This window comes from Vespa mandarinia, chromosome 2 (assembly GCF_050613455.1).
Source record: "Vespa mandarinia isolate Hongniang chromosome 2, ASM5061345v1, whole genome shotgun sequence".
Lineage (NCBI taxonomy): Eukaryota > Metazoa > Arthropoda > Insecta > Hymenoptera > Vespidae > Vespa > Vespa mandarinia.
Window position 1 is genome coordinate 15,489,273 of NC_140811.1, and position 25,728 is coordinate 15,515,000.

The 25,728-nt window shown below is 36.4% G+C and overlaps 1 protein-coding gene across 3 annotated transcripts in view; it reads left to right on the top strand.

The window, feature by feature from the left end:
• Positions 1-25,728, top strand: part of MESR6 (misexpression suppressor of ras 6) — a 450,575-nt gene that overhangs the window by 273,607 nt on the left and 151,240 nt on the right. The window lies entirely within an intron of this gene.

Here is a 25,728-nt window from a genome sequence, read left to right on the forward strand (position 1 = left end):
ATGCTCTATTGTCAAATCGATAATGAAAGACTTTTTATACGGTATCACGACAATGTCTCTTTAAGGAGTGCAAAGAGGTTTGAAAAGAAATTGACAATGTCATTAATGTTTTGATACACGATCAGTCTCGATCACGTTGACAAATTTGTCAGAAACTTGAAACGATCGAAGGACGTTGTCAGAAGAAACGACAACTGTGTTACCATAAGATTGTCGTTCCAAGGCTATCAAGAGTATATACGAGTATAATGGTCATGGTGTTGGCGATTGTGATGATCGGACAATTCCTAGACACGGCAGCGAGCATAAATTATTCAGACGACGTAGCAAAAGCGATTAATTTTATTGGCCAACGTCCCGGATATGGCTCGTCTGTACCCGTCACTGTCGCTTTGTTGCAACGTCGTATCCCACTATGCTCTCTGTTCCACGATTATGCGCCAGCCCAAGCTAACACCTTATTAACGTTGGTGGTTACGCGAATACCGGCCGCAGGAAAGTTGCGCAAAACCGTTTGCGCGTGAAGAGCTTTCCATCGTTGAGCCACCTAACGTTCCTTTAAGCGTTAAATTACCAAAGCTCCTCTCCCCTTTTCTTTACTCTTCTCATATCGTCTCTCTCTTTCTCTCTCTCTCTCTCTCTTTCTCTCTCGTTCTAACTCTCTATCTCATACACACATACACACACACATGCACATACCTCTCCATTGGTATATTCAGATTAACTTGATCTTTAATTTTGTACACTTTCGCGTCTCGTATTAATTACGAAAGAAGAATATTCAAAAAGCGTTCTGGTCGGTCAAGTAAAAGTAAATTAATAAAAGTAACAAAAGGACAGGCTCAGATACGTTAAGGAATTCAAAGATTACAGCAAGAAAGTTCTTTACCCGTTGGTATTCCCAGATGACAGGAGTCGCGTTCCTCGCATGAGTAACATTAGCCTCTTTCTTTCCCTATATATCCGAACTCGGCATGACAAAATGGCGAATATAAGCGAGAGACACTACTTTCCCAAGGTAGATTCTGGACGGCGAATTCTTAGCGATTCTAAAAAGCCAACGGCCAGGAGATGCTCACCGGTGGCCATAGATAGAGCGTCGAGTGCGACATCGTCCCGCTCTCGACTCTCGATGGCTTCCCGGTAACCAAGGGGTCAACACTCACATCGGGACATGTTTGGACGATGAGAAAACCGGGCGAAGGAGAGAAGAAACTTAACGGCGCAAGACCTTGGGCAAACGCATTTACCTTCGCCGACGTTCGTACACCTGCGCATACCGAACTTCTTTTCTTCTTCGATAGAAGAGGAAAGGATCCAAGTGGTATGTATCCAAAAAGAGACGATGATCCAACGTGTACTTTGTCCGCCAAAAAGTCATCAATCCTTTTTATTCGTTGGATGGATCTTATACGAAAAAAAAAAGAAAGAAAAAAAACGAAGAAGAAGAAAAAAAAAATATATATATATATATATAAATACCAAATGATTATATCGCGGCTATTCCAGGTATTGATATATGTATCAGTTATTTATTAATGAAAATAAGGGCGCATTATTAACGACGTAAACTCGTTCTTTCGTCGATTAGCCGTTTACGATGAGGAACAAGCGTGTCATACTCGTCGAGCATCCACCGTTAACAGACGCCAAGTTGTGATCTTAATGCGCACAGACTTCTCATCCGTCATGTAGATAGCCTAAGAGGTAGTCTCTCGGATGGGCTCGTGCGTGCACACGTACATACTTACTTTCTCGTCGTAGACACGGGCAAAGAGCGAAAAAGGCAACCTGTCGTTATCCTTCTTTCTCCATCTCCCTTCGTTCTCATCCTCTCTTGTCTCTTCTTTTTCTTCTTTATCGTTTTTTGCTCTTCTTCCTCTCTTTCTTCGTTGCTTCTCCGGACGCGTCGTGACTGTCGTACTTAAGAACCGGGGACAGGAATCACGCGACTTCGAAGCGAGACTAAAATTAAGTGTCGGGATAATAAGCATGAATGAACCGGCTGTTAGACAGGTATTCGGTTACTACGGCCTTCGAGAGCATAGGTCAGCACCACTGTCAGCGATTTTACACCGAGTTACTATCGTTTCTCTGTGTGTCGCTTTTGCTGAATCATCTTCCAACGAAGCCTTTAGACGAGCCCGGATACGCCTTCGATGCGAATTTCGCAGTAGCCTTCCGCTTTGAACGACTCTTTCTAATCATGATACGTCTTCTTCGAATTTCATCCTCGAAGATTAGTTTATTTATTATGTTTACTTTTTTCTCTCTTTCTCCTTCTTTTTTTTCTCTTTTTTTTTTTTGTTTCTTTTTTTTTCTTCCTTTTCAATGACACTTGTTGATATTTTGACACTTATTAATATTACGTTTGTCCATGGCTATAGTGGTAATAAAGTTTTTATATAAAACGATTGTAAAAGTTTCTCCGTGTCTTCATCTTCAAAAAAAAAAAGAAAGAAAGAAAAAAAAAGAAAAAAAAAATAAAAGAAAAGAAAAATACGAAATAAACGTGTCAGATGCATGCATATATCCATTCCTGCATAATTTCCTTGACAGTCGCCGTGTTAATAGAGAAACACATGAGAAAATTAAGGAGCGTCTACTTCTTCCTTCCTTCGACTTGAAAGTTTATTCAAAGAGAGGAGTGGTTCGGGTTGGGTCTTATCGACGATGATGCAAGGTACCTAAAGATACGCATCTCCGTCGTCTTTGGTATCTTCTCTCCTTAGGTAAGAGTAAAAAATAGCCTGAGGCTATCTCGTTAGTTTCTCATCCGGATGGTCTTGAAGAAAAAAAAAGAAAAAAAGATAAATATAAAGAGTAAGATAGAAACACGTGTACCAATGCAAAGATGCTGTTACATTTAATCACGTTTTCACCATTGAATTCTAACGTTTGCTATATTTTTACAATTACCAATAATTTCTTAATGATCGGATTGAATATAAGACGACATTGATTTGAATATAACACGGTTATAATGAATGTCCTAAGTTAACGCACAGAGACAAATAATATATCTGCTTACTATATGCATTAACTTATATCAACGTATGAATTATTTAATGTAGCCTTGCAATAGGATAATTTAGCATATCAAATCTAACCTGTAACGTTACATTCTAAATAATATTTACATAAATATTATACTATTATCGGACATGTATTATATAAAGAAAATAATTCTCTGTTATCAATTCGAACTAATAACTTGTATTTACTAAAATATTGATGAACTTGATTCATAATAAATTTCAATGATTATGAATAGAAATGATTAATACGTTGTAAAAATATTGATTTTAATAGAAAACTTATTTAAGCGAGAAAATTTTATATTCACGAGACATCACGAGAACAGTTTCTCTCTCTCTCTCTCTCTTTCTCTCTTTTTCTCTTTTTTTTTTTTTTTTTTTTTTTTTATAATACCTTCGTCCCTATAGTTCTTTTCACATAGAATCTTCGTATAATATCTAATCGTTTTAATTATACGAATAACGACATTAGCTTGCAATAATATGCTATCGTAAAAATACACTTTTCATATAATAAAAATGAAAGCGTACGTGTTTTGTCAGATAAAAGATTATAAGGTATAAGCGAGCATACGCTTGTCTCGTATCTCTCACGAAGCTTGGGCTTTATCTGTAACATAAATACCAAGAGAGAAATATGTCTCGTCCGGACGTGCTATCGCGAGAGGAATACTCTCCAATTACGATATCTCCTTTTCACGTTCACCTGCGTACTCGCGGATAGCTCGTAAGGTAGTTGCAAGCAGTAGAGCGGAAGCACGAGAGAGGAGCCATTTACTTCCCGATCGAGAGAAGAGTTTACCTCTGAACGTAGGAATGCGCTCGTAAGTTTTCTACCAAGTATCCGGTTCGTATTTATTTATTCCGAGATAATGCGTATTCGTAAGATAACATGTTCGGAATTTTTCGGGAGAATTCGATTTTACATGTTATACTAAGTGTATATATATATATATATATATATATATATATATATATATTTCCGATCGATCGATCAATTTCATTTATTTGCAATTTCCTGTTACTGTATCAATGATAATAATAATCTTTTGTTTCAATCTTTCTTTCCGATTTAGATTTATTGGTTTGAAAGATACAAAATTGAATTTTATTATAAGATTATTTTGATAAATAAGTGAACATTCAATCGGTCATAATTTTGTACTATTATTATACTTGGAAATATTTGATCAATTTTCTTCTCTTTATCAACGAATTAAATTGATATTTTCTTTTCAAACGCTTTCGTTATTATTAGTTTACAATGTAACAAAACAAGGATCGTACTTTTGAATGTATTGCGAAAATATTGTACAAGGAATACCAGTTTAAGAAGAGAAGATTAATTGGACATTAAGGTAGTTTCGTTAATCTTATTAAAGAGATTGTCCTTTCTTGATACGAGTTTGTACCAGTCTTGTCGGACGTTTCATAATACGCATCTCGACTTAATATTCATCGATATAGAAGCACACGATCAAAAAGCCGGAAAATCGAGTCATTCGCCATACTGCTTTCATAAAAATCAAGACCATTCTTCTTTTTGTAGATCAGTCTCTTCTTTTTTTTTTTTTTTTCTTTATATCTGGCGTTAAAATTTATCGCTTCTAATATCTTGTTATGATAACTGAAAAATTAAAGATATGACAAAATTATTCATATAATTATTCTATCGTGTTTTTTGATAAAACATACACATATAACGTTTTTGTTATTTGATAATTATTATTCGATTATATATATTATATATAATCATCAAATAATAAATTATATATATATATATATATATATATATATTCATTATTTTAAAACATTAATAAACAATTTATTTATCATAAATAATTTCTTATAAATTTAACTCGACATAAATATTTCTTATGAATTATTTATAATTGATATATTATTCGTAGATTCGAATGAGTCAAGAAAATGAAGGGAAGGTTTCCTACGAGTATGTCGTCGTAAATTGTTAACCATACTTTTCGCGCTATTTGCAAGCCAATAGGTAAACGTTTTATCAACTTTAAAATCCCGATTCGTGTAATGCCACGTCGTACCATTTCCGTCGTGGTAATTAATTCTCATTATTCGTATCGAATATCCGTACCACTTTCGATAGCCAAGATCATCGAGGACGATAAGAATGGCGATATTTATGTCGCAAGGCGAAGAGTTCGTTCCTTTCTCGCGGTTCGTTTAAGGTTTCGCCCTTCCACCGTATGAAATTCTTTCGTTCGATATTTCGACGAAGGGAAAATGAACGTATCGCGTTTGTTGCTCTCACCTTTTATGCTTTTATCTATAAGAATAAAGAAAGAGAGAGAGAGAGAGAGAGAGAGAGATCCCGTAGAGTAAAGGATTTTCTCAGAAGAACGAGATCCTTCCTGGTTCTTAAGATAAACTTTTGCATTCTTTCAAAACGTAATCGAGTGAATCGAAGAAACTAAAGACACCAGTAACAGAGAGCATTAAACCGGTAGCTTTCTCGACCCGTATTTTCTACCCTCTGAATCAGAATTACGAGGCGATCATCCTCCAGGCGAATAGAATTCAACGATATTACTTTTCTCATGATACATTTTTCATCCTTATCTGTTTTCATTATATAATTAATTTATTCCAATAATTCAGCCATATAAGAAATATTTATTACTTTTTTATTTTTATTTTTTTGTCTTTGTTTTTGTTTTTGTTTTTTTTTTTCTTTTTTTTTTTTTAATCCAATCCGTCGTTCATTTATCAAAATTTTAGGATTTAAATATCATCCATTTAAAAAAGAGAATACGCTTGGAATGGTATTAAGATTTGGTCACGATTTTGAATTATGGAACGAGTTGATTTTTTCTTTTTTCTTTTTTTCTTCTTTTTTCTTTTTTTCTTTTTTTTCTTTTTCCTTTTTTTTCTTTTTATATGCGTCAGGATATAACTTACGTTATCTATCCATATAAAAAAAATATCTCCCGTTAACGCATTCCAACTTAGAAGGATTTGCGTTTGAGGAAGCCAAGAGAAACGGATGTTTCATGGTCGAGCTAGATTATTTATCTCTATGAGTCTTTACAAACTTGCTTTTAGTTTTCGATTCGAAATGGAGCTGTGTGCACACGCACGATATTGTTTTAAAAGCTCGTGATTCGGAAAATAGAAAAGGAAGTTGTACGATAGAAAGAGAGAAAGAGTAGAGAATGAGAGATGACGTTGGTGGACCAAGCGAGATTCGCTTCGCTTACGGAAGGCGTTTCACGATTTCGTGCTGACCGTTCGTGGCCAGAGGTCAGAGTTCAAATTCAACCAGACGAGATAACAACTACGACGTCGATAAATCGTCGCTACGAAGAACGCCGAACGTACATTATACGCTTATTTCTTTTTCTCCTCTCTTTATCTCTCTCTCTCTCTCTCTCTCTCTTTCTCTCTCTCTCTCTCTCTCTCACTCTCGTTCTATTTGTTCGCTACTTTTTATTCCTTTATTCGTTTCCGTTATTTTTCGATTATCCGATTGAAACTCGAAGCGACTGCGAGAACTATTGGAGGAATTAATTTTATAACTTTCCATATCTATCTATGGGAAAAACTTTCGATAAAATAATGCAAAAGTTCGGATTATATTTGTTTAAAAACAAATAAATCTTCTTTAACCGAGATCGATATAAAAAAATTGAAAATATCTAAATAGTTCGTTTAGTTTCTCGTTTTAATTTTTTAATTTAATGAAATATTTCGAAAATAGTCATATAAAATTTCATGCTGCGGGGGAAGACCGGTGTCGACTGGGCCAAGTTTTATATTTTTTCTCACAGTTCTCTTCCTCACTCATTTTCTTCTCTCTCTCTCTCTCTCTCACACACTCTCTCGTTTTCTTTTCTTATTCTCTAGCGTTCTCTCGTAACGGACATTCTACATCATTTCGTTTGAAAATAAATGAAAGGAAACGGAGAGCAGAAGGACTAAGAACCGTCGGATACGTCCGATCCTTTATCGTTATTACCCTTCAACCGACTTAAAGGGCTATAAACGACAACATATGGCACCCACATGGACGCGAGAGCAACGTCTTGACAAAGGGATCCTGCAGGACTTTGTCGCGACATGCAAACCAACGGGTGTATCTTTATCCTTTCTTATTTTTCTCTTCATTGTCCACTTCTCGCCATAAGAAGATAACAATAGGACGGTAATGACTAAGTATTTTATCTTCATGTTTTATTACTCTTCTTTTTCTTCTTTTTCCTCTTCTTCTTCTTCTTCTTCTTCTTCTTCTTCTTCTTCTTCTTCTTCTTCTTCTTCTTCTTATATTTTTCTTTTTTTTTCTTCTTCTTCTTTTTCTTCTTTCGCCATTTTAACTTCTTCTAATAAAACTCGGAAGAAACGCTATCGGGAAAGAAAGAAAGAGAGAAAAATAAATAAATAAAAAAAAAAAAAGAAAAAAACAAAAATAAAAAGAAAAGAAAAACAAGAAAAAAAGCAGAGGAATAAATAATAATAAAATAAAATAACAAATTAAAGATGACATAAGGAAATTGATTTGAATTGATTATCGATCGAGATCATTTGGATATTACGACGTGTCATTGAAATAAACAAATTATTTTCTCTAACGACAGAACGAGAATCTTTTTGAAGTCCTTGCGTCAGGATTATCGAAAGATTTCGTAAGCATAGACGGACGTATGTTACCGTTTAACCCGATTAACTTGCACGGTGCACGTGATTAATCGCGATCCATAATAAGTCGTTGCATCAGCTTCAACAGGAATACGTTGCGACATAATAAGTCCTCGGAAGTGGATTACATAAATTCGAATAATTATTTCACACGAAATCTATCCTTATTAGTATCCCTAGACTTTCGTAATAACGAACTAAACTAATCATGTTCGTTCGTTCATTCGTTCGTTCGTTCTTAGAACACGAGGGTTTTGGAAAATCATTGAGTTTCATTCCTTTTTCCCCTTGGGTAAACTCGTTCGTCGCCTTACTTACAACTTGTTAGTTACACCAGTATCGTTTACCTACATATAAATTATAGTAGACATCGTATCTATCATTTTCTTTTCATTCAGTCTTCTCGTAAGAGAAAATCATTGGCTTTCATAATTTTATTATAATTTCAATAGGGAAGCCTTTATTTTTTCGGCATATGAAAATAAGTAAATAAGAAAATAAGAAAAAAAAAAGAAAAGAAAAAGAAAAAAAAAATGAAAATGAACATTCGGGCGACGTATTTTTTTCAACTTTTTGGATTATCCCATTTGGAATGTCCCCTTTTCTTCCTTTTCTCCCTTCTTCCCCCCTGCCCTTTTCCCTTTTCATTTCTCATGCACCGAAGCAGGTTGTCTTCAATCTTCTTACTTTGCAAATTGAACGGTCGGTACGTACTATCGTCCACGTCGACTCGTATCCTATGAAATGCAAAACACGTTAGGAAGTCTGAAAAAAATAGGAAGCAATTAGCCGTAAATCAAAATCGCGCTACCGAGATAGCGGACTTCGTAGTTAATATAAAGTAGCTCCTATCCAGTGAAACTAGTACCACCAACGGCGTTTTGTTCGAATTTACGCTTTACCAAGATATCGTCGTCTTGGCCGTCCTCGTCCTCGTCCTCGGCCTCGGCCTATTCCTCCAAGAGATCTTGCCCTGGAGCCTTCGTTATTACTCCCAACGAGCGATCTTCCTTCCTACGTTAAATCTCTTCAAAAAGTAACGTTGGAAAACTTCTCTCGTCTTAGGTTTTTTATTTTTTATTTTTCTTTTATTCTTTTTTTTTTTTTTTTATTTATTTATTTATTTTTCTTTTTTTTTTTTTTTTGTTCCTTTTGTTTTGTATCTTTTCAATGAGGATTATTATCTTGTAGAATTAAAGAGAAGTGATCCAATGAATGGAGTACATTTCGGAATGATAAAATAAAAGTATAAAAAGAAAAAGTCTGATGATTTTGAAAGTTAAACATTTAGATTCAAACTGTTATAATAAAATTTTATCATATTAAATCGTATTTATTTCGCACAAGTTAAATAATTAACTTTGATTAATGCGTCTCTGTCAAGTCCATTGATTCATTGATCCTCGTCGCTCGATATCTCACGTTGCGTGTTACAACGACGGGAACCAATGTTTAAAGTCGTACATAAGATTTTACTGTGTTCCCGTCAAAATCTCAAAAAATGAAAACGAGTAAGCCGATAACCATACGATTAATATCAATGATCTTTCTTGATCGAGCTTGTAATGTTAATTTAGTGTTAGGATATTTTTTTCATCTCTTCTTTTAATATCTACTTAACTGTTACCTACTACATATTTTTTAATTATAGCTAAATTGTTTCGATAATCATTGAACCGTTTATTTCTCATGCATCTTGTTTTAGATTTGTTCAGTTATACGCATGATTATCAGATCATTTTATATATATATATATATATATATATATATATATATATATAAAACAGAAGAAAAAATTATTCAAAGCTCACTGGCACCTTGCAATTAACTTAAGTCTTCTGATTGCCAATACCGGTTGGCTTACGAAATAAACTCGTCGGTTTGCGGGCGAATGACATAGGAACGATTTGGAAATCGAGTTGGAATCACAGAATAGAAAATCGCTTCTAAAACGTATATGTCGATTTAATTCTTTTCAAACAGGATTTTATCAGGAACCTTTCACTATGCCTTTCCTTTCGTACGCGCTCACCGGCTCGAAATATTTTACAGACGATTTCGCGACGATCGACGTTTCAAACGAATAGATCTCGAGACCTCGATTCTTCTCATAGATCTGAAAATATCTTGGAATCTTCTAGAGGAGGCTAGTGAACGAACGTGAATCGTAAAGGCGCGAGAGCGAGCCACGAAGAATAGCGCATTCTGGTAAACAACAACCGGTTCCTATTTACGGTTATCTTCGTGAATACGAGCGAGCAAAGCTTGTTGGTTCGCCTCGCGGTGGTCGATAAACTGCCACTAGGTCTCTACGCTTTAAGATAATTCTCTATGAATAAAATCAAGCGTAGTTATGACGCTTAGCGACGAGAGTAGAAATCTGCTCTTAAGATGCTAATATACGCCGAGAATAAAATTGAGAAACGTTTCTCTGACCCTTCTCTCAGTGACTGACGACTTTACTAATTTTGCTTTCTCTCTCTCTCTCTCTCTCTCTCTCTCTCTCTCTCTCTCTCTCTTTCTGTCTCTCTCTTGTATTTTTGTTGTTGCTTTTTATTATTTCTACTTATTTTTTTTTTTGTTACTCTTCTTCTTTTTTTTATTTATTTATTTATTATTATTTTTTTTTATTTTTTTATTTTTTCTTTTTTTTTTTTGATATTTTCTTGATACCTATTTCATTCGTTTAGGTCAATCGAATAGAATATTTGAAATCGGCAAATAAACGCTTCTCGAAGAACAGATAAGTGAACGTTATAATCGTACACCTGACACTCGTAAATTTAAAGCCTTCACTATCTTTCCTCTCGGTATGATAGAACTTAACTCTAATCTTATTCATATCGATTTCGCTGCGAGACATGGCATGAATTAATTAACAATATTTTCTTGTCGCAATATAGAAGACCAGACTGGACCGTTAGTCAGTCTTTTAAGTATCCTCCATATCGGAGTCTCGATATATTCATCGAGATTATATATATTTAAAAATCAAATTTTTATTTTAATAATGTTGAACGTATAATAAAGTACGATATTTCAGTTTAATTTACTATGGTTTTGTCGTTAGACAGCGATTTCTCGAAGATTTGCGGAATATGGAAATTCGAAAATGAAATTAAAAATTATATACATATATATACATATATGTAGATATTATATGTAAATAATTTACAATTACCATTTTAATGATATAAACTCGATTAATACTTCCGTATATAAAACAAAATAAAACAAATGGTTAACTAATCGTACAAACGAGATATCGTATCTATTAATAACTAATATTTCTTTTCCTTCCTCCTACTCCTCCTCCTCCTCCTCCTCCTCCTCCTCCTCCTCCTCCTCCTCCTCCTCCTTCTCCTCCTCCTCTTCTTCTTCTTCTTCTTCCTCGTTCTTCCATTGTAATATTTAAATTCGTCTATGCGCCATGTAGATAATGAATTCAAGGCGTTTCTTCTTCCTACGCGTCGAACATTAACGAAGGGTACCTGTCGAGCTCTTGAAATCCACTTCGATTTATTTCCGTCTCTTATTTTTCCAACGATAGGTGTGATGCTATTACAGTTACTTCAAGGACTTCGAGATAGCACAAGCACTTTCTAAGTTGCGCCGCGACATGTACAACGACTATAAGCGAAGTAAGAAGGAAAGAAAGAGATACACACACACACACACAGAGAGAGAGAGAGAGAGAGAGAGAGAGAGAGAGAGAGATTGGACCCGTCTCTTCTCATTCCCTCACAACGAATACGCTCGTATAATTTTCCTTCGAGAATATCGAGCCGTTCTCGGTTTACCTCTCTTTCTTTTCTCACTCGTAACTTTGGATTTAGAGTTTAACTTAGGTACTTTATCGCTTGGTTGAACAAAATTCATGACTTTCCGCGATCAACATGACACTCGTATATAATTTTCTTTCTTTCTTCTTTCTTTTTCTTTTTTTTTTCTTTTTTTTCTTCTTCTTCAGAGTCGGGATGATTCCATTGTAAAAAAAAAAAAAAAAAAAGAGAAAAAGGACCTGGACGATTTTCTTTTTTTTTTTTTTTTTTTTTGTAGCAGCAACAGCACCAGCATCCTACTTGACCCTATAAATTTGTACGAATTTGTTGAATAGATAGGAACGATGTAGAATTGTTAGGAATAGTCGGGAAACGCAAACGATTCGATAATTTTACATTGCGCTTTATAATGGACCCAGTACGTTTTTGCATTTACCTCATCTATATCAAAGGGCCATCGTTAGTTACTCCCTACAAAGGAGATTGCATCGGAACAATTCCGTCGATATAGGTGCCTACCTGTCCGTGGTAACTCTTCGCTCGGCAACTTCCTCCTCCTCCTCCTCCTCTTACCTTTTTACCTTTCTACGAAATTACATAAAAAAAATTTTCTCTCAAAGCAACCTCGTCAAAGAGCTTTTTTTTCTTGGCTTGTTCTCGTGGCTCGTAGAGAGTCCATCGATCGTTTCAATATTTCAAACGATAGTTCCGACCGATCTTTTGTGTATTTGAAAAATGTGAACGTGCATCGATTAAAAATCGGTAATATTTCAAAGTAAACGAATTCCCATTAACAAATTGAAATTAATTTCTTTTTACATCGTGATTATAACTTTTCGTTAAGAATCAAATCTAAAATATTCGATCTTACGTTTTCATTGTAACGACGGATCAGTTAAAATACGATACATGATCGAAAAGCTGGCAAACAACAGGACCTAGAACTACGAAAGGGAGACTACGAAACGGAGCTGGATAGACTGCAAGGAAGGTGGTGCAATGTCTGCAACTGACCCACTTTAGCTTGGCACGCCGTGTTGTATATATCGGTGAAGAAACGACGGAATGCTACCAATGCTACGGGGACTTTCACTCGGAAGGCACGTTCCTGTGTACCAAAGAGGGAGAGAGAGAGAGAGAGAGAGAGAGAGAGAGAGAGAGAGAGAGAGAGAAAGAGAATGGGAGAGAGGGAGAGACCAGGATCGGTATGGCGATCGATTGTTTTCAAAAGGTCGCCGCCCGGTCCTCCATTAGCGGCTTCCCATTAGGTCTCTCTCCTTCATAAAAGGCGCAAAAGGTCATAACGTCGACGACGTCGCCATCATAATTTCTAAAGTGACGCTGACGCGTCATTACGTTACTCGTGATAAATACCTACAATCTTCTGCACCGATTGATTAGCCGTAAGAGTAACATCGTGGAATGCGGACTTAGACTAGGCGAAATCGAGAGGATCACGCATTGAATACCGATCGATGAACCTCGATATTTTAATCTCTCTCTCTCTCTCTCTCTCTCTCTCTTTCTCTCTCTCTCTCTCTCTCTCTCTCTCTCTCTCTCTCTCTCTCTCTCTCTCTCTCTCTCTCTCTTTAAAGTGAAACCAAACGTCTTTGGTTTTAGTGATTATCGTGATTTTAAAACGTCGTAGATTATATTGTTGACTCTTTATTTAATTCGTAGTGTCGATGATCGATTTGAAATTTTTTGTTCTTTTTCTTTCTTTCTTTTTTTTTTTTTCTTTTTTTTTCAAAGATCGAGTTTACTTTCAAATCACGAAACGATACTTACCTCGAGTTATGTTCTCCAGTGGAAAAGATCGACCGTTTAGGCGAGCACAAGAGTTACACTTTCGATCTCTCCTTCCCAATGCTTCGCTCGTACTTGTTACATTTTTTAGAGCCGTAAAAAGTGCTCGGTCGGCGTGAAAACGTCCGGTCGTTGCTTTTAGGACATTAGATCGTCGTTGTCTTGCTTGCTCTTATCGAATCCAAAGCGTGGCTGGCGCCGAGTGCGGCAGTTAAACTTAACTAACGACTCCATTAAAGTATCCGCGCCAGGCCGTGCGAAATTCATGATCGTTTCAAGCGTGAACGAAACGACTCGAATAGGCCGAGCATCGTCGTCGTCGAACTCGAAGATCGGTTTCCTGCTAGCCTTAACGAGCCTCGAATTCTTCGTGATTAAATTCTTTCGTATTTTTTCATTTTTGCAGACGCACACTTTCCAGATAGTACCCGTGTTTTTTGTCTTTTTTTATTTTTTTTTTTCTTGTTTTTTTCTTTCTTTCTTTCTTTCTTCCTTTGCTTCTTCTTCTTCTTCTTCTTCCTCCTTTCAGTAATTACATTAAAGAAGGTTCTTGAAATAACATTAATTAACGTTTATTTATGAATGATAAAATGAATCATTAAATACGATGTATTCTTGAAAGCCTATTAGTTATTTGGAAATTTCGTATATATGTACTTTCTTTTATGTAAATATTTTTATTTAAAATTATCTGATAAACGAAAGAAATATATTTCGTTGTAAGAAAGAGAACAAGTAGTTTTGCAAATCGTATAGAAATACGTAGAGTCCCTTAAAAGAGCCAGAAGAAAGTGACCTCAGAGGTTATATGGTAGTACCTTATCACGTAACTGGTATCTGTTGTAAGAAGAGATGCTCTCCGGTTAATCTACATCGTCCAGGAAGAGAATCGGTGCTAGGCCAGGTTCTCTATACCGTGTGTATACAACAGAAGTTTAAAGTCTCTCCGTTCGTTCGATGACCCGCCATGGCCGGCTTCTTCGCCAACATGTCCTCGTGCCGGGATTCCTCGAGTTCTTCGTGTAATATAGAAGTCGAAGAACGCTCTTGCTCGGCGTTATTCAGGAAGAGTCCTTAGTATCGTAGATAAACCGCATTTACCGCCAGTAACGAAGTCCATACGTTATGTCTCTCTTTCTTTCTACTTTTCTATTCGGATTCTACACGAGTACATATCATTCTTTATCTCTCTCTCTCTCTCTTTCTCTCACACTCTCGCTCTCTCTCGCTCTCTCTCTCTCTCTCTCTTTTGCTCTTTTCCCTTGATAGAAAGAAAGAGAGAAAGAGAGAGAGAGAAAGAAAGACGTCCATTTGCATGAACGAACCTCTAACGCTCGTTTATGATCGGACAAGGCGAAACGTGTCATGATATCCGGGATAGAAACGACTCGGTTTAATCCTCGTGAATTTCTTCCCTCTACGAAATACATACATTCGTGTACAAGCGCTGGTTCAACGTCGAAAACAGATATATTCCACGATGTATCTTAATACTACCTTTCTCGATGGTGGTGTACCCCTTTTATGTTTCTACCTGGAGGAGAAGGTAATAATGCTGCCTTTGATCTCTCGAGTGTGTTAAAGTAGTTGCTGCCGTGTTTCAACGCGTAATTTTAATCGTAGGTATATCCAATTCTACGACATCGCCATCAGCATCTATCCCAAGTTATATCGGCGATTGTTATATCGGTTAATACGTTATTTTGCCTCCAAAAGAAAAGTAAAAAAAAAAAAAAAAAAAAAAAAAAAAAAAGAAATGGAAAAGATAACAAGACCGTAGGGGAAATTTTTTCTGGAATCTTTCTTTCTTTTTTTTTTCTTTTTCTTTTTCTTTTTCTTTTTCTTTTCTTTTTTTTCTATCTTCGTCAAATGACGTTTCGATTTATGAAACACCGAGATATATTGGTTAAGATGCGCTTTTCTTATTCGATTACGAACGACGATCGATCAAGATAATTCTGATGGCAAAAAAACAAGCAACGTTAAAAGATAAATATAGTCAAGGAGGAAAATATATTCTCGCGATACATATCGCTTATTATTATTCTTCGAATTCGTCCAATTAGCAGGAAAGAGTCTCGATGTTGCATCGATGCGCGCTAATGGATCGAGAAACGCCGAGCACGAACCGCAAGTAAGGGAAATCGCCATGGCGTTCCTGGATTTCTTTGGCGAATTTCCAAATGCGCCGAACAAGCCGAACCGAGGGACCGGAGGAAAAGTTGCGTTTACCTAAGGTTTCGATCCTATTTCCGTACCAGGTCGGCGACCTCCTCTCTCTCTCTCTCTCTCTCTCTCTCTCTCTCATCTTTTCTCTCTCTCATCCCTCTTTTCGCTTATCGTTTCTCTCTCTCTCTCTCTCCCTCTCTCTCTCATCTTTTCTCTCTCTCATCCCTCTTTTCGCTTATCGTTTCTCTCTCTCTCTCTCTCTTGTGCACCGTTTGTCCAGTTTCTTTTTTCTTTTCTTTACTCGGCAAACTCACCCCTCTCTTCCCATCTCCTTTCTCTTTCTGCGTTTCAAACTACTCTACACTCCTCCTCCGTTCTCTCTCTCTCTCTTTCTCTCTTTCTCTCTCATTCTCTCTCTCATTCTCTCTCTCTCATTCTCTCTCTCTTTCTCTCTCATTCCTTTCTCTACCATCTCTCAACAGGCACGGTTTGTCCAGCCTCGACAAACCTTTCAACGTTTCGTCCCGCATCGTACTCCTGTCAGGCCTCCCGTAATTGAGACGACTTTATAGCTCGAACTGATATCCGCAAAGAGAATCAGCCAACACTTTGAACGTTCCACGGCAGTTGCTTACCGAATGTCACGCGCTTTTAACGTTCGTTGAAAGATTTCTCGGTGCATAAACTTACGCTCTTCTCGATAACGATCGTGTGACGGTAAAATGTAAACGAAAACGTTGAAGGAATTTTTTTCTTACGGAAGAAGTTGGAGTTGGGTGGGGGTGGTGACGATGCCGGTGGGTGTTGGGAGGGGGCGGAGTAAGTGCGGCGATCGTGTATAACGATTTTAAGAAAATTTCTAGAGAAAGTAGTCCGTAACGAGTATAAGTCAGACGTCGTAGTAACGACGATATTGCGTCGATCGATCTCGATCGATCTCGTACTCGATCGTTCGACGATAAAAGATAAAAACAAGAAAAAAAAAGAAAAAGGAAGAAGTACAGGACGGCTACTCCCTGTAAACACCACTATATGTATGTGTAAGGCTTAGTTTCGCATCGGGGCACAGACGACGAACGTCCGCATCGCGATAATCATCGATATTTTCTCTTCCGCATACCGATTTCGCGGCTGGACGTGACCCGGTGGGCAGAAATTGCGGCGTGCGGTCGATACCCGATACGATAATGGGCAACGACGCGAAGAGAAATTTCTGAACGCTCGGCCCTCCGCTCTACGTGCTTCGCGAACTTTCTGCGCTAATCTTGCCGAGCCGGGGACCGATTTTACGAGCTCAAAGTCTTGCTATAAAATTCCGATCGGCCAATAACTCTTGAATTTCATTGGAATCGCTTTTCGAATCGGTATGAATTTTCGTCCCCATAAAGATTAAATAACCGAAATAATAAGGCAATTTTTACAATCGAATAATTTTATTTACAATAGATATTGCCCAAATGAAAATTAATATTCTCTTAGAAGAATTAAAAACCAAAAATTAAACTTATTATATATGTCATAAAATATACAAAACGAGCCTGAGTCCTGTTGACGTTTTCGAACGTTTTTGAAGAATGTGTGCGTTCGATTGCGGATGAAAAAAAATAAAAAAAAAAAAAAAATAAAAAAACAAATAACATAAGTAAATATTTCAAAGTTAAGAATGCTGCTCGTAGCAAGATGGTGGGCCAAGGAGTTTTAAAGGTGTCACGATATCGTAAACGTAAGAGGATAAGTGTAATACGATTATAGCGCGAAGCTTTTGAAAAGGAATACGGATAAGTCCAGGGTAATCCATCGATGACGCCAAAAAACGAGATTGGAATTTGGCTCTAACAGGATAAAAAAAAAAAAAGAAGACTAATAGTAATCTAATATAAATTTTATATGTGTACGTAAGTAAGTGCAAATAATTATAATATAGTAGATACTTCGTTCGTTTAACAAATTTAAGGGAATAGTCATTTTCTAATAGGTGTTTTTAATTTTTTTTTTACAAAGAAAAAAGGTACTCTCGTTCGTTTAATTATCGAGTTCCATCCTACTTGAAGTAAGTACCAGTCCACTGAGATATATCTACTTCCAACTGAGATTCAAAGGTTAAAGTGCAAATTGACGTAGCTCGTTGTGTCATCGGTAGATTGATCTTGCATTCTCAAAGGAACAAGAGAGAGAGAGAGAAAGAGAGAGAGAGAGAGAGAGAGAGAGAGAAAGAAACAGACAGAGAGACAGACAGACAGTCAGAAAGAGAGAGAGAGAGAGAGAGAAAGAAAAAATTTACAGTGGCATGCACACTCAGTTCCAAAGGGATTATACATCGTCGCGTGTCCTCTTGCAATGTCCTTCAAGAATTCACCCCTCATTCTCTTCTGTTTATTCTGCACTTTAACGAAGCTTCTACGATTCTTCTTCGGGCTAACTCGTACAACGAGAAGAAGAGAGGCTATGTTTCTTTCTCTCTTTCTCTCTTTTCGTTTTTCTCTTTCTTCCTCTTTACTTCTTATTGTCGACGTCGCGTCATTCTGTCCCTTTTCGTTTTGCTCGCGCGTCGTAAGATCCTTCGGGACTGTGAGAGGACACGAGCCCCAACCGCGTGTTCTCCGAGAGCAGTATCAATATTGGCGACTTCTCGGAACATCTTTCCAGAGTTCTCACCACGCAAATCGACAAATACCTTTTACACTACCGAAATACGCGCGTGATACGAATACGAATTTTCACGCTCTTATATACGAGCTCTTTTAAAATAATCGAATAGAGAACGATGGTAATAATTATAACAATGTCAAAATGTTCTGCTTGATTATCGATCAGTCGTCGTAATCAATTAACAAAATTTAAATGTTTTTTTTTTTTTTTAAAGAAAATCATCAATCGTTGTATTATAAAGGTACATATTTCTCTTTCTCGCTCTCTCTCTCTCTCTCTCTCTCTCTCTCTCTCTCATCGTACTTTCTAAGATATTTAAGAGAAAAAAAAAAAAAAGAAAAAGTCTGACAATAATTATGAATGGAAAAGCTTTAATCCGCGTTCTTATAATTTCTCAATAATTATTAAAATTTTCTTTCGAATTCAAATGAAATTTTCTATAATTGCTTTTAACGATACGACGGAAAGTTTAAACTATTTAAATCGCGGAAATATTAGCTATAAAACAGTCTGAAAGGTTTTAAACGAGCGAAAGGAGAGAGCGCGCTTAGCTTAACTGTTCTTCATGGAATATATTATTATTTATATAATGAATGTATATCTTTCTGAAAAAAAAAAAATAACAAAACTGGAACTTGAATATCTCATACATTTAAATGATTTGAGTTCTTGTACGAGATAACAAAAAGGTAAATATACTATCTATCGTTGGACATCGTATGATTGGTTTCATCGTATGACGGAATGCTTTCGTTAATGAGATTTTCTAAACGCTAACCTTTAATTTTAACTAATGATAGGGTGGTTTGAGATCGTAAGCGACATAATTACATGGATGACCTTAAAACCGTTTACGAGGCTGTCGTTCTCGATGCTGTAAAAAGAAAAAGGAAAAGAGAAAAAAAGAGAAAAAAAAAAAAGAAAAAGAAGAAAAAAAAGATCTCCTACGTGATTTCGTTCGTTTAGCATAGCTGGCATTTAGAACAGCCGTTACACACCCACCTTTTCTACAACGCAACGCGACGACCACCTCGTCCTCGACGTCCTGCGATTGTCCGCCTACGGGCACGTGATTACCGTCATAACTATACCTCTACCTACTTAATTATAAAATATCTAATCGAAGGATGCACGAAGCCTTTTCTTTTTCTTTCTTGTCTCTGTGACCGATTGTAGAATGGAAATAGAAGCTATTAATAATAAAAAGATCGTTAAATACGAGGCTGTATCATTGGTGTAACATCCTTCGCGAACAGTACTTACGAGCTAACACTTAAACCAAGTCGGCGCATTTACGATTCATAAAACGAAGCGTATATACGTCAAATATCGTGCTGAGTATTTCTCGTCTAACGTAATATGTTGTTTGATCGTGTATCATTTCAAAGGATGAACAAGGTACCTAACAGCCGTTAAACCAGTGCGGTTCACATGACCGCTAGACCGATCGTGAACTCACAATGTTCATTTTCTACTTTACGGACGTACAACTCTCGACGTACTAAGAATCGCATCATGGAATATTAATGAATGGCAAAAATTATACTAGAATAGGAGATATTGAGAAAAGTGTCGTGCTTTGTCTTTCGTAAAAATAATTATACTTGATCGGAACGTGTGTCGTTGGTTAATGTCGAACGATTCTCAGGAACGATTTAAAAGAGATAAAAGGAGAGTGAGAGAGAGAGAGAGAGAGAGAAAAGCTTTTCTCCACGAGAAAAGTTTTCGATCGGAGAAGAGTCAAGAGACTGTAAAACGGCTAACCAATCGGCTAACACTATTTGCGGAGAAACGTCGTCGTTGACGTGCTATCTATCAACGTCTCACCATCGAGAGGTCGTTCTTTTGCCTTCCCGGGGATGACCTTAATGTCGTGAGAAAGAGGCGTGGACCATAACCACGAAGAAAGTCTAATCGTTGTATAGTTATAAGGAGAAAGGTCGCTTAGGTCCGAGTAGGCTATCGGTACGTTTGTTTACTCTTTAAAACTGATCGGCTTCTCGTCTACTACTTAGATCTATAGAATTTCTATGGCGGTTTCTCTATTCGTACAGAGAAACCTACTGGTATACCGGTTGTTCATACAGCCCGTACGTTGCGTACTTCTTCCAAGTAAGACCGCCGACGACGAACTCGCATGCGAATGAGCCTTCCTATACCATAAGGGGCGTCGAAGAGACGACTAGCCGGCCCCAATGGGTCCCCTTTTCTTCGGGATATCTCGTCTTGGAATACCGTACGGTTCCTTCTTGCGACTTGCCGCTTCCGAGGAAGCCACCTTTTCTTCTTTGACTCAGGCTCTTCGAGTACTTCACGCGATGCCCCCATCTAAGACCTTACCGCTCGTTCTCTCGTTTCTAGTTAACTACGGTTTCGAAGAAATTCACGAGTGGGATGATACACGTCGTAAAATGTCGTATATTTTTGTCAAAACTTAATATCACTTCACTCGGAACGTAATATAAAATATTTTTTTTTCTTTTTTCTTTTTTCTCTTTTTTTTTTATTTTTTTTTATTTCTTTTTATTTTTTTCGTCTTATCTTACGTCGTTACTTTCGTCAAAAAAACCGGTCGTTTAGAATAATTTAAGAAACTTTTATAAATATTATTAATGGATATCTATGATCAGGATTATTTTTATGAGAATAATATTTTTATATATTATTTTTTCGAGAAGGATTCAGATTTTAATGTTAACTTGATGTAAAGGAAAAAAAAAAAGAAAAAAAAAAAAAAAGAAAAAAAAAGAAAAAGCTTATGAAAGAGAAGAGAGGCATCGGTGGTTTCGGCGAAAGCACGCGAAGGTGACGATCGTCGAGGTGGGAACCTTCGAGGAATCTCTAATAAACACTCGCATTGTATGCTAATTCATAAATATGCTCCGTGTACGGCGCAACCTCGTGCACGAAGCAGCTGCACCGAGAATACTCTTCGCAAGTCGTACGCGTGCGTTTCCTCTTCGACCAATCGAGGAATCGCCTTGCTTCGACTCGCTTTACCTTTCCTCGCCTCGCCTCACATTGCCTCGCCTCGAGACTTCTACTTGCTTATATTATGACGAGCTTCGCATAAGAATACGACCTAAGCGTGATTAATGTATGTATTTCACTTTACGGCTTGTTTTGTTAAACGTTCGACGTTCTTCTACGACGAACGAAGAGATTACTTCTTCTTTTTTTTTTGTTTGTTTTTTTTGTTTTTTTTTTTGTTTTTTTGTTTTTTTTCTTTTTAATTAAGAAAAAAAAACAACAACAAGAAAAGGACAAAAAAGAAAAGCAAAAATATTTGCGAATTAATCAATATACAATAACGATGAGGAATACAATTGAATTTAATAAATTTTTCTCCTTTCGAAATATTGTTCATAGTTGAAAAAGATCCGCGTGCGTATAATTATTTTATAAAGTAAAGTTTTCTCCTCGAGAAAGAAGTCGAGTGAGATGCGAGAGAAAGCGTTAAAGTTTTCAGGTAAGAGGAGAAAAAATAAGACAGAAACATAAAAAAAAAAAAAAAGAAAAAAGAAAAACAAACAAAAAAAAGAAAAAGAAAAAAAAAAAAAAGAAAGAAAGGAACGACGACGGGGTTGTACGAAAAGGAACTTTAACGTAGAATCGAGGAGCATCTTTTCGTCGTAAAGAGAAGGACGAGGACTAACAGAGAAATTCAATTCCCCGCGAATTTAATAACGACTAGTCGATCGGATTTATATCGTCACCTCGGTTCTTTATTTATCGATAAAATTAAAAGGCGCCGTCTAGTTTTATCTTTCTATTTTCCTTTCCTTCTTCCTCCTCCGCTATTTCGTCAATCACCACTCTCACCGAATTACTAAACAGACTTTAAAGAAAAGTAAGTAGCTTGAAAGATTTTCAAGTACCTATGTTCCTTTTTGTTTCCTTCATTTTTTTTCTTTTCCTTTTCTTTCTCTTTTTCCTTTTTCTTTCCTCTTATCTTTCCTTCGTTAGTTAGACACGTCAGATCGGTTGACGTGAAAGAAAGAAAAAAAAAAAAAAAAAAAACCAAAAAAGAAAAAAAATACCGAAAAGAAAAAAAAAACAAGAAAAAAGATAGAGGGTAATTCATTTAGAATCGCGTCAATGGCAACGTAAGAACAAGGAGAGCGCGTGCGCAAGACGCCCACGATCCTTCGAGAAATCAGGTCGAACGGATTAAGTCGATCGCGAGAGAACGTGTTTATCCCTTTTGCATTGGCAAATATCCTTGTGTTTTGCACCTACGCTCTTTAATCTTACCGTCCATTGGATTGAACAAGCCGGTCAAAGAGAATTATACATTCCACTCGCGATTTCTTAAGAGATCAAGCGCATATCATCCAACGAACGATACCGAAGCAAGTCGTTTTCTATACGATGTATTACCATATTATATATGCCAAAGTGTCTTAATGCCTTCTATATCATCTATAATGTTTATGTGAATTACTTATGAGGTGATTTGCTTGCCTTCAAATGAGCCTGTCCAAGTAATACTACCTAATTCACAAATACGTATTAAAGGGAACGATTTTTTTACTCATTAATTACTTTTTTTCTTCTCTCTCTCTCTCTTAAAAATATCTTATTATCTAATTAATTTAATATACACGAATTATTTTCAAAAATTTTCTAATAAAATTGTCACTGATTTTTAACAATTTTTAATCATATACAATATCTAATTAAAGTTATACTGTAAATTCTTTGAAATACTCAATACGATCAAATTGAATGCGACGAACTGTTAGATTTCAACTTTAAAAATTTGACTACATTGTTATCCAAGAAAATTAAAAAATAATCACAAAAGGATGCGATAGAAATAAAAAAGAAAAAAAACAAAATAAAAGAAGAGAGAGAGAGAGAGAGAGAGAGAGAGAGAGAGAGAGAGAGATATGAAGAACGATTAGATCGAGTTGGTGTTGCGTCATTTCGGTGCAAACGAAGCCTAAAGCGTTAGTTCGAGCCACGTCGAGATTTACTCTTGTCGTCCGGGTTCTTTACACCTTTAGGAAATCACGATTTAGAACGGTTGCGAAAAGCGAAGGCGGTACAAGTCAGCGCAGTGAGTCGACTCGCGCGCGCCAAGCGAAAGGTAACTCTAAAGGGAGAGGGTAGCTGTAGTACTATGTAGCACGTTTACATACACTACCGCATTACTGCTTGCAAGTCGATTCTATTTTCTTCGTAATTATTTTTATCCTTTCTAGAAATAAAAAAGAAAAAAAAAAAAAAAAAAAAAGGAACAAGAAGAAAAAAAAGCGAGAGAAAAAAAATTATATTAAGCTATTTTTCCAAGAGCATTGATTTTTTCCTTCGCATATGTAAGAACATTTTATCTTATCTCGTTATACTTATTAATAAATTTTTTTATAACGAATCCATTAAAATTAATCCATATTTTTCAAACAATTTCTCAAATGATTGTTGATTGGAAAAATTTAGATTTTACTTTTTTTCACACGAAAAAATCATATCAATCATTATCATACATTTTACTTATTAACTATTTCTATATTCTATGTTTTATATTTATCAAGATAAAATCAAATATATGTAGAGTTTCCAAAGATCGAAAGAGATATTGATTTTAACGATTCGAGATCCGTTCAGAGAAAAGTCCAGTTAAAATATCGTTCACAGATATAGATCGTCTTGACGAAGGGCAAGTATACGTTGGCGAACGAACGAAGATAACGGGTCACGTCTCGATAAGGTGCGGTTACGAGAATGAAGGGAGTGAACGTATGTATACAGGAAAGGGTACGCCGCGTTGGAAGATAGGCCGGTGCTAATTGCAATTTATGTCTCATTGCGGTTGGCATCGGTACGAGGCGACAAAGAGCATGATGCAGTCGCAACAACCAAACATTACTACGTATATATATAGATATCTTTTAAACGTAAAAATCTCTGAAGATTTCTCTCTGAGTACTTCGTCAAGGACATTGTTATCATCCTACAATTTCTACGATCGAGACTTCCCCGATCTCATTTATGATTTGTTTGTATACGGTTTCGCATAAAAAAAAAAAAAAGGAAAGAAGGAAGAAAAAAAAAAAGAAAAAAGAAAAAAGAAAAGAAAAAGAAGAGAAAAATGATAATAAAGATTTGCTCGAGATAACACATCTGTTTATCAACAATTGTAAAATCTTTAACGATAAAAGATTCTTCCGAATATTTTGACGCTATTTAAAACTTTTCGAAAGTCGCCCTTTACCAAGGTGACTTTTGGTATCGGTCGACTCTTAGTCACGGATAGCCAGGATATCGAGATAAGATGGGGATTAAGAGGATCCGAGCTTCGAGTACTGTTGTTCGAAAAAGAGAGAAGAAGAGAATGGAGAAACGTAAGAACGGCGGATAGGAGAGCGTTCTACGAGTGCCGCACGTTGAGCGGCATCACGAAGAGACAATGAAAAGAAAAGGAACGCGGAGTTCTTGTTAGGTCGAGCTATTATCGTTAATTAAATAGCGCCTTCGCTATCTGTGCTCACGTCTCGCGACCGTGCGCGAGGCATTAAACCCGTATGACACCGTAAAGACCTTAAAGTCGCTACTCGTTATCTAGTGGGAAGAAAGATAGAAAGAGAGAGAGAGAGAGATAGATAGATAGATAGATAGATAGAGAGAGATAGAGAGAGATAGGGAGAGAGAGAATGACTTATGGATACTTCTCGTGCCTATTGGTACTGAGGAAATCCAGAATCGATTTGGGAAATAAATTGATTCGAAATAGGTCGCATCGTTAAATGCTTTATTACCTTTAAATTACAATCATCAAATAGTTATGTTAATTCGTATCTCGTTAAGAACTCTTAGAGATAATATTATCTAAGTTTTAGTAAATTTTGATTCAATGAGAAATACGTACTTTATCTTCTTTCATATCATTATTACCTATCTATTATCTTTCTCTCTCTCTCTCTCTCTCTCTCTCTCTCTCTCTCTCTCTCTCTGTTTCTTTCTAACTCTTAAAAATTTGTCTTCGTAATTTATCATCAATTTGTCTTCCTTAAAATGATAGAGAAATGATTAAGAAAATTTTCTGATAGAAAATAAAGCGATCAAATTGTAAGATAATAGAGGAAGCGTACGTCTAGAGCGTCAAAGTTCGTCTTGTCGTACGTGCTATGGCTCGAGTCACGATCGTTCCTAACACGATTCAGGATATTCGAGGGCAGGAGCCAAACGTGCTCTCGATTCGCTCGAGCGCCATCGAACCTCGAGCTCGTATAGATCGAACGAGTCAGATTCCGGTACTCGATCGGGGTTGTTTACGAGGAGAAGGGTTGTTCGTTGATCCTTTTCTCTTTGCGTTCCCACAAAGATCTTTGTGCCTGGACCTAGCGAGAAAGTAGCTACCGTGTTGAGAGCTACTAGAAGAGTACAACAGGAAACTGTATCGTATATGCTACGTCGTATATAGAGACTCCTTTACTACTGAACTTCGCGGATAAACTTTACAACTGGATATATCCAGATACGTATCTTCGATACATGGATATATTAAATTTCATTTATTATTATAATACATCGATCCTTTGTAAATAGTATGATCAAAATTTATTGATTTATTATATTCGTCGTTTAACAAAATTTTCAAATGTATTTATACTTCG